The sequence below is a fragment of the Micromys minutus genome (genome assembly GCF_963924665.1).
Source record: "Micromys minutus genome assembly, chromosome: 4".
Classification (NCBI taxonomy): Eukaryota; Metazoa; Chordata; class Mammalia; order Rodentia; family Muridae; genus Micromys; species Micromys minutus.
In genome coordinates, this window is record NC_137973.1 from 68,054,828 (window position 1) to 68,067,241 (window position 12,414).

General features: G+C 38.1%; 1 protein-coding gene across 2 annotated transcripts in view; it reads left to right on the top strand.

The window, feature by feature from the left end:
- PPP3CA (protein phosphatase 3 catalytic subunit alpha) overlaps positions 1-12,414 on the top strand; it is a 249,078-nt gene that overhangs the window by 98,913 nt on the left and 137,751 nt on the right. The window lies entirely within an intron of this gene.

Sequence of the window (12,414 nt, forward strand, 5' to 3'; positions counted from 1 at the left end):
CTAACATTTTTGAGAAGCAAACCTTTTCAGTGTAGCTGACATCCTCAACCCCACAAGCCTCTGCTTCTCAGAGGCTCTTAAGTCTTAAAGCAAAGTAGGACTTTTCCTTTTGATTCCAGGATTCAATATGAAAAGCATAAGGTAAGTAAGCAGTTACACATGTTTTATTTTATTTTTTAATTGAATGAAAATATTTAAATCTTACCCAGATCTAAGCAAAAGGACAATAGGTTTATTAGTTGCAGGAAAGAACTCACAGATCTTTAGTAAAAAATGATGGGAACAAATTAGTAGTCAAACATTCTTTCATTGGTTTTAGATTGTTTATATGATTTATGAGATTTGTTTTTTATTCCAGACTCAAAATGTTACTCATTTTTCCCCTCAGTTGGTTGCTCAGCCTACTTATTTGTCTGTTTGTCTTTCTTCCTTTTTTTCTCTTTCCTTTTTCTTTTTCTTTCTTTCTTTCTTTTTTTTTTTTTTTTACATTTCTTTCTCCTCCTTTTCCTCCTCCACCTGCTCCTCCTCCTCTGACTTCTTTTATCTTTTCTATATTTTGAGCCAGGGTCTTACCATGTAATCTAAGTTGACTGGGCCTGTGCAGACCAGGCTGATGGCTAACATCATCAGGAAGCTCTGGCAAAAACAAAGTGCGGGTCACGGGGACCAACTCCAGGACATTTTTAATGAGCCTCCCACCCACCCATTTCCTCTGACTCTACCCGGACTCCTAGTCCCGCCCTCCTGAGGGTGCTTGTGAGTCTGTCTCCATCACTGGCCTCCTCTGTTACTTTTGCACATGTGTCTTACTAAGCTAATGGGTGAGCTACACTTTCCACTGCTGCACATGAGTTTTGTTTTGTTTTTTTCCATTGCCTTTTCTAAATCAATTGTTTCCAGAAATGAATTTAAACTCAGCGATTACATTCCGGCTGTCCTGATGTTTGTGAGAGGTTTCCCTTGTACTATCACACACTGTGACAAAACTTGGGCGTAACAGTGACAGGGAGTGCGTGCTTCAGCTTTTCCACAGTTCAATTCCAAGCTTTATTTTTCCAGATTGGAAAAAAAAAAGTAATTCAATAACACAGTACAGGTTTTTCCTTAGTTAAAATAAACTAAGTTATCTTTGATAATAATGAAGTTACTGTTTGAATGATTATTTGCTTTTGTGGGATCTGTGAGAGCAAGTACTTGATTTTTTTGGCTTTACTGGTCATTTCTCTATTTCTTAGGATAAAGCAACCATGAATATATTTTTACAGCTCTGCCACACTCTCTTCCCACTTGCCTTTTCTTTGTTTTCTGGAATTTTCTGCATTCTTTCTTTCACATTTGTTTCTCTTTGCTTTCTTTTTCTTCTGTCAATGATGACCCACAAACTATGGAAGGAGAAGGACATATATAATGACCCATGACACTTCCTCGTGTGTTGACAAGTCTGTCCCTCATTCTCAGACCCTTGAGGCTCACTCAGGACTCCTGGCTGAGTGTTCAGTTATGCAGAAGGTAGAGGTTTAACTTACAGGTTGTGTTAGAGTTGTGATTTTTTTTTTTTAAGTTATACATTTGCTTTTAGGCAATATCCAAAGTCTGCAGGTGACTGTGATTATACTCACTACTGATCTCAATAATGTTGCCAAGGTTACCTATAGAGATGTTAAACAGAGGATGTGGCTGTCTGTCACAACTGACTATGTGCTACCCCTGTGCATCTAGTACTTTGAAAATGGAAAGGCCTCTTCCTTCTCCCACCACACCGGGGAAGAGAGAGGGATGTGTGACTTGAAGTTAAATCTTCTCATTAAGGGACAGTCTGTGGCCTGAGTCTTTTTCTGTTAACTTGAACAGTATGCTATTCGATTGCTCTCATTCTTCACGTAAAGAGAACTATATTTGATAGTCTAAAAATTGAACCTGCTTTTGAAAGCTATTTAGAGTGCTGGTTTATTTAATAGTGTGGGTGGTTTAGCATGGCGTGACATATGGAATTGAATATGATGTACCTGGGTGCACATCTAAACTCTGTTACTTCATATCAGCGTGAAACTGTAAGAGGTGTTTAACTTCCTGACAGATGGCTCAGGAGTTTTTCCAAATGTGAAGTCATGTGTGGCGCTCTGCAGGTAATGGAGTGAAATGTCTTTCCCTTGCAGCCTCCTCTTTATCTTTTTTCAGCTAAGAATTTAGCTTGTGAAGCTGTGAAGTTCTTAGATTAGATACTCTTTCTTGGCCTGGAAGTTTAAGACTTCAATATATTTTCCATTGGTCAGGTCAGGTAGTTGTTTGATTCAGATATTCCGAGTTGGTCTTCACTTGGGTGGAGTTTGTACTTCTCAACATCTTTTCTGCTCTTGTGGATTCTTAGTGATGCAACTTTAAATGGCTCACAGTTTTTCAAAATTTTTGCTCCGTGGCATTTTTTGGGTTGTTGTTTCAATCTATTAGAGTAGGTGGCATTTAGAGTATTTTAGAATGGATTCTGTGTACAAGGATTGCCTTTGTGAAAAATGCGTAAGCTCCATCTAATTAGGAATTTAAAAAATACAAAAATAACTGAAGCGAGTTTATTTCAGTTAAAAGTAACATTGGTATTGGAATGATGACCAAATTCTACTCCCAAGCATGCGTAACAAACTTCATTTCCTTTCCTATAGTTTGTGTTTTTCTGCCAGGGAAAAGAAAAATTGCATAAACCATACCTAATTAAGAAAACATTATTTTGCTTGATAGATACCTGGAAGGTAAAGGGTAGAGAAGAAAACATGGAACAAACATTTTTGTTTCCTTTTCAAGAATTAGCAAAGAGGGATTTTAGAGAAAGGAATATAATGAATAAAAATCCAACACTCTGTTACTAACATTATGAGTGGTTATATATATGTATATATATGTATATATATGTATGTGTATATATATATGTGCTCTTCTCTGTTTCTATTTTTGTGTCTCTGTCTGTCTGTCTGTCTGTCTCTGTCTGTGTGTGTGTCTCTCCCTCTGTTTGCGCTCTTGTACATGTGTGAGACCGCGAGCTTACATGCATTTGCATTTCTGACTGCAGGAGCACATGAACCAAGCTGGGATCATGAAGTCAGAGGACCTCAGATGTCAGTCTTTCCTGACTGAGGCAGAGTCTCCGGATTGCTTCTTCACATGTGTGCTACACTAGCTGACTAGTGACCTTACACTCTTCTCTCTTCTCCTCCTGTCTTCTCACAGGACCACTGGGATCACAGATACATGTTACCGTAGCCACCTTTTATATGGGTTTTGGGGGACTCATCTCAGTCATTCATGAGAGCACTGAAAACCCTTAAGCCGCTTAACCACCTCCTCAGCCATCATTGCTGAATCTTCCCATTTCTCAAACAAGTCAATATTCCTTTTATAGTTTGATTATTTTTTCTCAGTTATTTAAACTATGCTTGGTTTCTGGAAACCATTCAGACACAAATTCGCTTTCTGGTTTGGGTCCCAAGAAATGTAACCACACAGCTCTTTTATGCTGTTTATGATGTTAGCTGCGGACATTCGTTTTTCAATGGTTAAAGAGCTTTGCATCCATCAGCCTCACCTCACTCAAATCCACGCCAGGAGTGGATGCTTGAGGATGGGCCTGTGTCCACTCAGGGTGCTGGTGTCAGTCTGGGTTTCTGTGCCACCAGAGCTTACCAGACGAGACTGTTGTAGGGAGACTTGGCACTTTGCACTCCTGTTTTTCCTTTGTTTTGCTTTTCAAGGAGCTCTCCTGGGTGATTTTTAGTTGTGAGTCCAGCCAGTGAACCTTTTGAAAGTGACATCCTAGAGGGTAGCAGTCCAAGGAGAAGAAGTAGCACCCAAGACCTCTTATCACCTCGCTCAGGAGGGGTAGAATTCTTCAGTTTGATTTCAAGTTTTGTTTACCTAAATAAGAAGAACAAAGACAAGCTCTCCCCTTCAATCCTAAGAGTCCAAGCCTCTTCCCAAGTACAGGACATCTCTGGATGTTGACTAGTGACCTCTTGATATCTTTCCTTTGATTACAGCACAGGTAGACATCGTTTCTTTTCCTGCATTTGTTCTCACCTTATTAGCAATCATAATTGCTAGCTGGCAGCACCCATTTCCGGAGCACTTTGTGTATGCCGCGTGGTCTAAGGTGTGACCTGATATGCATTCTTATTCCATCCTCTCTGGGCCTTTATGTTATCATCCTCCCTATTTTGTAGATAGGGACAATTTTGCAATTCAGATGAATTATGTAGCTACAAGGAGATTAGAACTTTAATTCTGAGTGTCTTGGAGCCGTAAGACCAACGCTCTTATGTAGCCCAGTCTTCTTAACCGAAGATCCTAAAATTAAGAGGAACAAATCTCTTACCGGTGAGAAGTCTCCTGTAACGAATGGAGCACACATGTGACTGGTGAGGCTTCCTCTAGTTAGGATGGAGATGTTGGCCTGGTCCCCGAGCACAGATGGAGAATGCAGGAAAGACAGGGGGGACTGTGGCTACTATGGCTTTATCAAGGTCAAAACCCAAAGGTTTTCTTTCCTTAGGTTTTGGATTTTCTTTGTTTTTAATTAGCCTTAGAATGATAAAAGCAAGTCCCTCTAACAATGTTCAGTTTGCAGGCAGCCTGTGGGTCTTTCCTCTTAATCCTACCTGTTACGTCCTGGATGACCAGGAGTTGAGTTACCTTACATGTAATATAAATTCATTTTTAAGTTATGGAATATTGAACATTGCTACATATTATACTGCACAAATTTACAGCCTGCATGAATATAGTCCTAATGGTGAATGTTACTGACATTGGAAATCTTGTAATCATGAGGTGGACTTTGTTCCTCCTACCCGTCTGCAGCATCTTCAAGTTAAGACAGCCTAGGTAGTTTGAAGAGAAATCAAAGATCAAGTATTTGTGGTGTGTGGTATTGAGCTGTTAAATGTTGTTAACATGATACGTACTACCCTATACCTTCTGATCATACTAACTTAAATTAAATCAGTATAGTATTACAGCCATCATATACTGCTAAATAGACAGCATTTATTGTGTTCAGTAAGTTAAGCTTTTTAGTGTGCGTGGAATCAAACCCAGCATCTCACATATGCCAAGCAAGTGTTCTACCATCGAGCCATATCCCTGTTGACTGCATGGCAAGACAGTATGTGGCTGAATACATGGAAATGAGAAACAAGCAGAACTTTTAAACTGCTTTGAATTGATAGACGAATACATCATATTAGTTTAATAAACTAGTATGTTTGTGATTTTGAGTAAATTCTCTGACCAGCTCTTCTGATCCTAGTACCAAATATTCATGATAGCCTGGACTAACACTTTTATCAGTACAGTTGCTTGATTTACATATAATAGTTTTTCTTAAAGCACACTCCAAATATGTGTATTTTAGACTGACTTTTATGAGAATAAAGTTGTGAAACTTGATCATATTTTTCTCCGTGCAATATAGTCATAAGGTGTCCACCAATCTCTGCAAATTTCTTAAAATTGTGCCACAGCTAATAAACACGTTGCCTATGTTTAAACACGTTATTGAATCCTTTCTTCTGGAACGTTTTTTGCTTATTTATTTTATGTTTTTATATTTATTTTATAAAGTATAAGCGGCTTAGCCACTGTAGTTGAGAAATTTGTGTCTTTATGTAAAATCTGACTGTCTTGTCCTTTGAGGTCAAAACACACACAGCATGATTTTCTTATTTGCCAATGAATATGGATAGTATTCATTGATAGTAGTATTGATTAATCACAATTCAGGGATCAATTTTAGCACTGGTTGTCCAGACACAGTCTTTGCTTTTGTGCCAGTTTCATGGTATGAAGATTTATACAGTGCTTAGGTTTTTTGAGATGTAAATGTGCCAAGTATAATGAGAACTTTTATGCAAACATCAAACTTCTGACATCCAGAGAAAATGGAACTGGTGGAAATTCACCAAAGCACAGGAAAAATAAATACTAGAAAGCCCATTTACTTCGCCAAATCAAGTTCATTCTTTATACCAAGTGCTGTGCTGAGCACTTCAATCAAGTTTGCCTTCGAAGCATCCTTTCACCACCTTTGGAAACATAGGATCCCACTTCCCCTTCACAGGTTATGGAAACAGGTTTCATACGGATTTTCTCAAGGACACAGCCTTAGCCAGCCAAAATGTGAGAGTAGCAATTACATAATTCGGAACTAATAACCACTACACCTCACTGCATGTAGAGCTTGGATCCCACTCCATATTGCTCAAAATTGTCCACAACAGGTTGGCTAAAAAGCTCTTAAGAAATATGTCCAGGAGAGATGCACGTTAACAGAATTACAGGCCAGTGTGTGAGGTAGCAGCTAGCAGAGACAGAACTCACTGGATCTGCAGTAGAAGGACCCACTTACCCATCAAATCCCAAATGAAAATAAAACATTGGTATCATTTGCACACTGCGCAACAAACCCATTATTGATTAGGATACATAACATCCTATGTGTTGCTTTTCTAGACTTGGTTCCAGCACTTAAGAAAGCAAGAGCCTCGTTACTTGTTGCAGGAGAGAACTGGATGCATGGCAGATGCTGCTGCCTTTAGAGAATCAGAAAAATTAAGTTGGAAATGTGTGAGTTCATCACCCCACAAATGATCTGGCAAGTTCTGTGCCTGCCACTGTGGGAAGAGTGAACTCAGACAAAGGAAAGGACATTTTTTCAAGAAAGCTGGAAGCTAAGGGTGCTCTTCCTCCCACCCTTACTTCCCACTAGACCTACATCCAAGTACATTTTATGTGAAGAGGTGGTAAAGCAGGAGTCGAGCTCGTCATCAGAAGCAGTGATCACACTGGGAGCCCTGGGTTCCTCTTACTGCCTATGCAGACTTGCTAACATCACTTCATCTCACATGTAAAAGCAAAGTAAAAGTTGGTGCATACCCATCATGCTTAGGATCTGCCATTAAGACAACCCATGTGGCGTATTTGGACTGTATCCAGGATGTTGTCGACTACTGCTGTATTAGTTTGGCATTATCATTGTTATCACTCCCTCGTATTCTCATTCACTCCTATTTTGTTTTTGCAGTTATAAACTACAGGGGTCATGATTCCATGATCCTTAGGGATACAGTTAAGTGTGTGCATTGTAAAACAGTTTGGGACTTGGGTTTGTGTCTGGAGGTGAGCGTGAGAGACAGAAATATTGACAGAGGTATCAAATGTCAAACACAAATTACTTGACAACAGCCATGAAACAAACTAGAGTCAAAAGGCCATTTTGTTGACCATTTGGTAATTTAAGTACGTGGGATATTTATATGGCAAGGCAACTTATTTTTAGATATGTCATTTGAATAGGGATGGCTCTGTGGTCATATGATAAGGTGTGTAAGCAAGGCATTGGGTATTTTTGAGGAATCCACGTGAAGCATTACTATGCAACTTATGACCCAAGTTTTGCAAATATTGATGTGTTTAATGTTCATTTTACAAAAAGAAAACTGTATGTGTGCCAGAACTGTTATACTATTAGAGGCAATGCAATTTCCCTAAATAATCTGAATTCTGAGTTCAGCACCTAGTTCTTCATTTAAGTATCTTGAAAAGCTTGAAGAGCTGTGTGCAAATTCATAGACTAACTGGGACACTTGAGTGGCTGAGGCAGTATGCAGTTTTGCGTTGTGCTCCATGTGTAATTTTGTAGTAATCATATTTTGAAATATTTCGTGTTTTTAGATACGGATTTTTTAGTACCTTTTATGAAATTAGTCTCATAAGGTTCTTGTTGCCTCCTAACCTTTCTATTCCAAATGTTTCAATGTGTACATCAACAACGGCAGTGAAATTGTTTATATATCTTTTCCTTTGTTGCTTATGAACAAAACCAGGCCTGAGACTTTGGGGCTAATTAATGGTGTCCATAGCAAGCACCTCTCATTCTGTGTTTCCTCACAAATACTCATTGTTTGAATTCATTACTTTTTGATGGAAGAGTTATTTACCAGAAGAGAGAAAGACAGCAGCTCTATTATCAAAATTCATCTTCATGACCTGTATATAATCAGCTGCAGGTCTCTGTCTTTGCTTCTGGGACACACTATTTTTCTGTCTCCTGGGCAGGAAAACCCTCAGGGTAATTAGTATCTGTCCATATGGGAGTTCAGGAGATGTTGGGTGACTGATTATTGTTTTTGTTTATCATTTTGTGAAGGAGTAATAATTGGGTCCCCCTTGGCTATGTGGGGAGGCATTATAGCAAATACCTATGAGGGTATTATAAAAGTCTAGTAAAAGTCTCTAGTAAAAGTCACATGCTGTGTAGAATTCTGCTATAACACACACACACACACACACACACACACACACATACACACTTTTGTATGTTCATAAGCTAATCTATGATTTCTCATAGTCTTACATCATAATAACTTTATAGTTTTAAAATTCTGTTTGTATTTTATTATCCCCACAATGGACAGTTGAAATCTCTGTAGTGAAATTGTTTCCATGTGATAGTGAATATCTTGGAAGATTGTGATGTATCAACCCACTTGGAAGAAACCGTATTGTGTTTTCTGTCAATTTTGTCAGCTCATGGAAATATTTCAGTTTTACATACATATTTTGTTTGGATAAATTGTGAGACCTTTCTTCTTTCAATATTTAAGGAATGACTGTACTCTACATACTTAAAATATTTACACTTGAGTGGCCATGGAGTTGTCTCAGGTAAGAGCACTTGCTGCTCTTGCAGAGGACCCAGATTTGATGCCCATCCCTGACATGGCACTTCACATCCATCTGTAACTCTAGTTCCAAGGGATCTGATGCTCTTTCTTGACCTCTGCACAATGAAGATTTTACATAGCGAGACTATATCTCTTTTCACACATTTAAACTAATTGCTTTTCACACTTATTTAGCTTGGTTATGTGTCAGTAGTCATGCACACATATATAATGACATGCATGTGGATATCAGAGGACAACTTGAAGGAGTTGTTCTCTTTTTCTACCATGTGGATTCCAGAGACTGAACTCAGGTCTTCAGGCTTAGTGACAAGACCTTTTAGCCATGGAGCAATCTTTGCCGGTCCCAAGCTATATCTCTTTAAAGCAGTAAGTCTCTTACAGTTCTGTCTAATGATAGTATATTAAAATGCTGTTGCATGCTTACCAGTCTTTGCATCAGCATTCTGCATGTAGTAATCTGGAAGAGATCATTAGGCAATATGACATGTTTTTCACCAGGGACACCATTGGGATTACCCTGGTGTCCCTTAGGGCCATGGTGAACACAGAACTGTATTCCTTAATTACTCCGCTTATCCCAGGTCACCACCCCTTTTAATTTCATGTGCAGACAGGCCTATCCCATTCTTGTAGGCTGGAGGCCGTGGATGTTGGCTTGAAGACTGTTGTTTTATATCTAGGCCTGAGCATGTACTGTGGGTCGATGATGTGGTGAGAAGAGGTGCTCTGAACCAAGAACAGAAGTACTGACTCTGCAGGACAACTCTAGTCAAGTACATAGGTTTGGGAATAAAAACAGTTACAGTTTACCAAGAAACTTCCCACTTTTCCAACTTCAAGTATTGTGTAAATAAGACTTTCATTTTAAATCATAATTGACAAGTGTGGAATGAAGAAAAACAGTTTAGGGAATCTTGTCAAAAATTTGCATAAAGATATCCAAATGTTTAAATTAAACCTGTGTGTGCATAAAAATGAGGGTTTGAACAGACAGGTAAGGCCTCCTGGGCACTGTGGATTTCTCACAGGAGTGTGAGGTTCTTAGAAACAGCCCAGAGACAGTGGATGAGAGAAGGTTTACTCACCTTAGGGAAGCAGTGTATGCATTACTCTTAAGGTGCTACCCTCAGGGCCTGTGTTTTCCTACAACCTGCTGTAGAGGCTCCTGGGAGGTAGAGGAGGGTTAGCCAAGGCAGGGTAGGAGGGAAGCCCTAGGTGCTGAGCTCTCTGGAGGGTGGCTCGGAGGCGAAGTCTTTCAGTTCTTTCTTTTCTGTGTTGCTCAATAAATACAAAGTGTTCTATGACATCTTTATTCATGACATTATTTTTTTCCTATATTCAAACATGGTAACTAGGTGGCCTTCTTCAATCTGCTTAAAACTGACATTAATGTTTGAGGACATTTTTGAAGAACCTCTTTCAAAGAGAAGACATTTACTCATTAAAAATTGTGATATTTGTAGTTGTTTTAATTTCAGAGTAAGTTGAGTAGTGTCAGTATGTGCATCCTGTGGGAGAATAGATTTACATTGGCTTATTTATTTTTTATTTCAGATTTAATATTTAGTAGATATTTTAAAATTAAAATTTATTATTTCCAACTTTAGTCTAAGTAAAGTCCTTTCACATCTTTTTTTTTTAATTTTTTTTTCCTTTTTTGGTTGTTGAGTTGAGGATTTCTGCATTGTAAAGCATTCATGAGGTTAAATCAAATTTGGGATCCCAGATAGACTTCATTTCTAAGGGATAATTACCATGCTCATAGGGACTTCCTCCTTTGGGAAATAAATTCACTATGTCTTAAAGAATATTTCTTTGTTTATTTTATCTTTGTTTTTAATCTCCAGTGACATATTTGTCTAACAAAAAAACCAAGGGAAAGTCTGAAGCTAAAACAATTTTTTCTTAATGTGTTGTGTGTGTGTGTGTGTGTGTGTGTGTGCGCGCGCGCGTGCGTGCGCGTGCATATCACAGTGCATGTATGAAGGTCACAGGACTACTTGCAGGTCTCACTCCTCCTTCTGCCATCCTGGTAGAAGATTTGTCCTGGGGATCATATGCAGGTGCTCTGGTTTGGTTGGAGTGCCTCTACTTCCTGAGTCAGCTCTCAGGTTCTAAAATAAACTAAATGAAAAGTTTCCATAAATTCATCTCCTTGCAGTGAGTTCATTGCTTTACTTTAGGTTTGCTACTCTAGAAATGAATATAAATACCATTTGCTAGAATATTCCTTGACTATTTCACTTAGTTTTGAAATTCAATAAAGTTGTGCTATTTCCTGACACAAATATATGTATTAAACATTTTAAAACTCACTATAGGATCCTAAAAACAACTGCTCAAATATATATTCTATTTTTTTAAGAATCTAATTTGATTTCACTCTGTATTGAAATATTCAGTACTTAATCAAAAATTTTTAAAGTAGAAATTCAATATTTTAAATCAGCAAATATAGTTTTTCTTCACTCATGGCCATATATGAAATTATTCTTAACTGATTAGCCAGCCATATAAAGACATTGGTCTTGTCTATATACATTTTAGTCTTTTAACAATAAAACATTTAAGTTCACTGTTATTTTTCAGCAGTGCTGAAATCTTTTGAAACAGCTACAATAAGTCCTTTTCATAAATGAATCATGTTGACTCATTATTACATAATTTATTGTATAAGACATTTGCAATTGTAATAAAATGAACCTCTCATCATAGTCAAAAGTTGAAGTTGTTTTGTGATAGAACCTCTCAAAACTGCAAACAGATAGAGAATGGATTGTCACTTGCTTGCCCATCCTTGGGTCTTTTAGGCATTCTGCTAGGGAAGAAAAAAACAAACAACATAACACCATACCACACAACACATATGAAGTATTAGGAGTATACACATGTAGTCGTATTTTACTGAACGTTACATTAAAATTCAAATTATAGAAGTATTCTTGGTAGTTTTCTTGTGCTTGTTTTCTATAATTATTAATTCTTGAAATAGTAATTGTTTTCTTTATTTAATATCTGACTTTTAAAAGTTAACTCTTGTTTGGCATACAAAGGCATAGGTTTCCTCATGACATTTCATACAATTATTATCATTTTTATATGTTGGTCTCTACCCCACTCCATCTTCTGTCTGTGGTTCCCTTTCTTTCCTGAAAGAATTGCTGTTCTGTTCTATTAAAAAATTGCTTGTAAGATATTTTAGAGTTTGGTTCAAAATGTACTGTGTATAATGTATAGTTGGTAAGCCAGCGGGAAAGGGAAAAACACTTATTTCAGAAAATGCTTTGAGCACAGCTCTGCCCTTTTATGGTCACTGTTGACATACTGTAGAAGAACCTCATTGTACTGTATTTGCATGTCGACAACCAGGAAAACTGAAGGAGGTCTTCAGTTTGCTAGAGAAATGGTTGGGACAGCTTTATGTAGACTGATTATAGTCTAAGGCTCAGGACTTGAGGGTGGCCCTTAGAGGAAGTTGGGGAAGAGGTGGTCCTTGGAGATGGATGTTGTGAATGAAAAATGAGAACATCAGGGCATTACTAAGTTGGAATTTTATTTATAGGTGTTTAAACATGCATATTTGGGTTGGACAGACACTATCTCCAGTGAAACCCTGATATGTTCAAATAGGCCAACGGAGTGGTGTCAGGGCGACTGATGTAGGCAGAGCCCTGTTACGTAC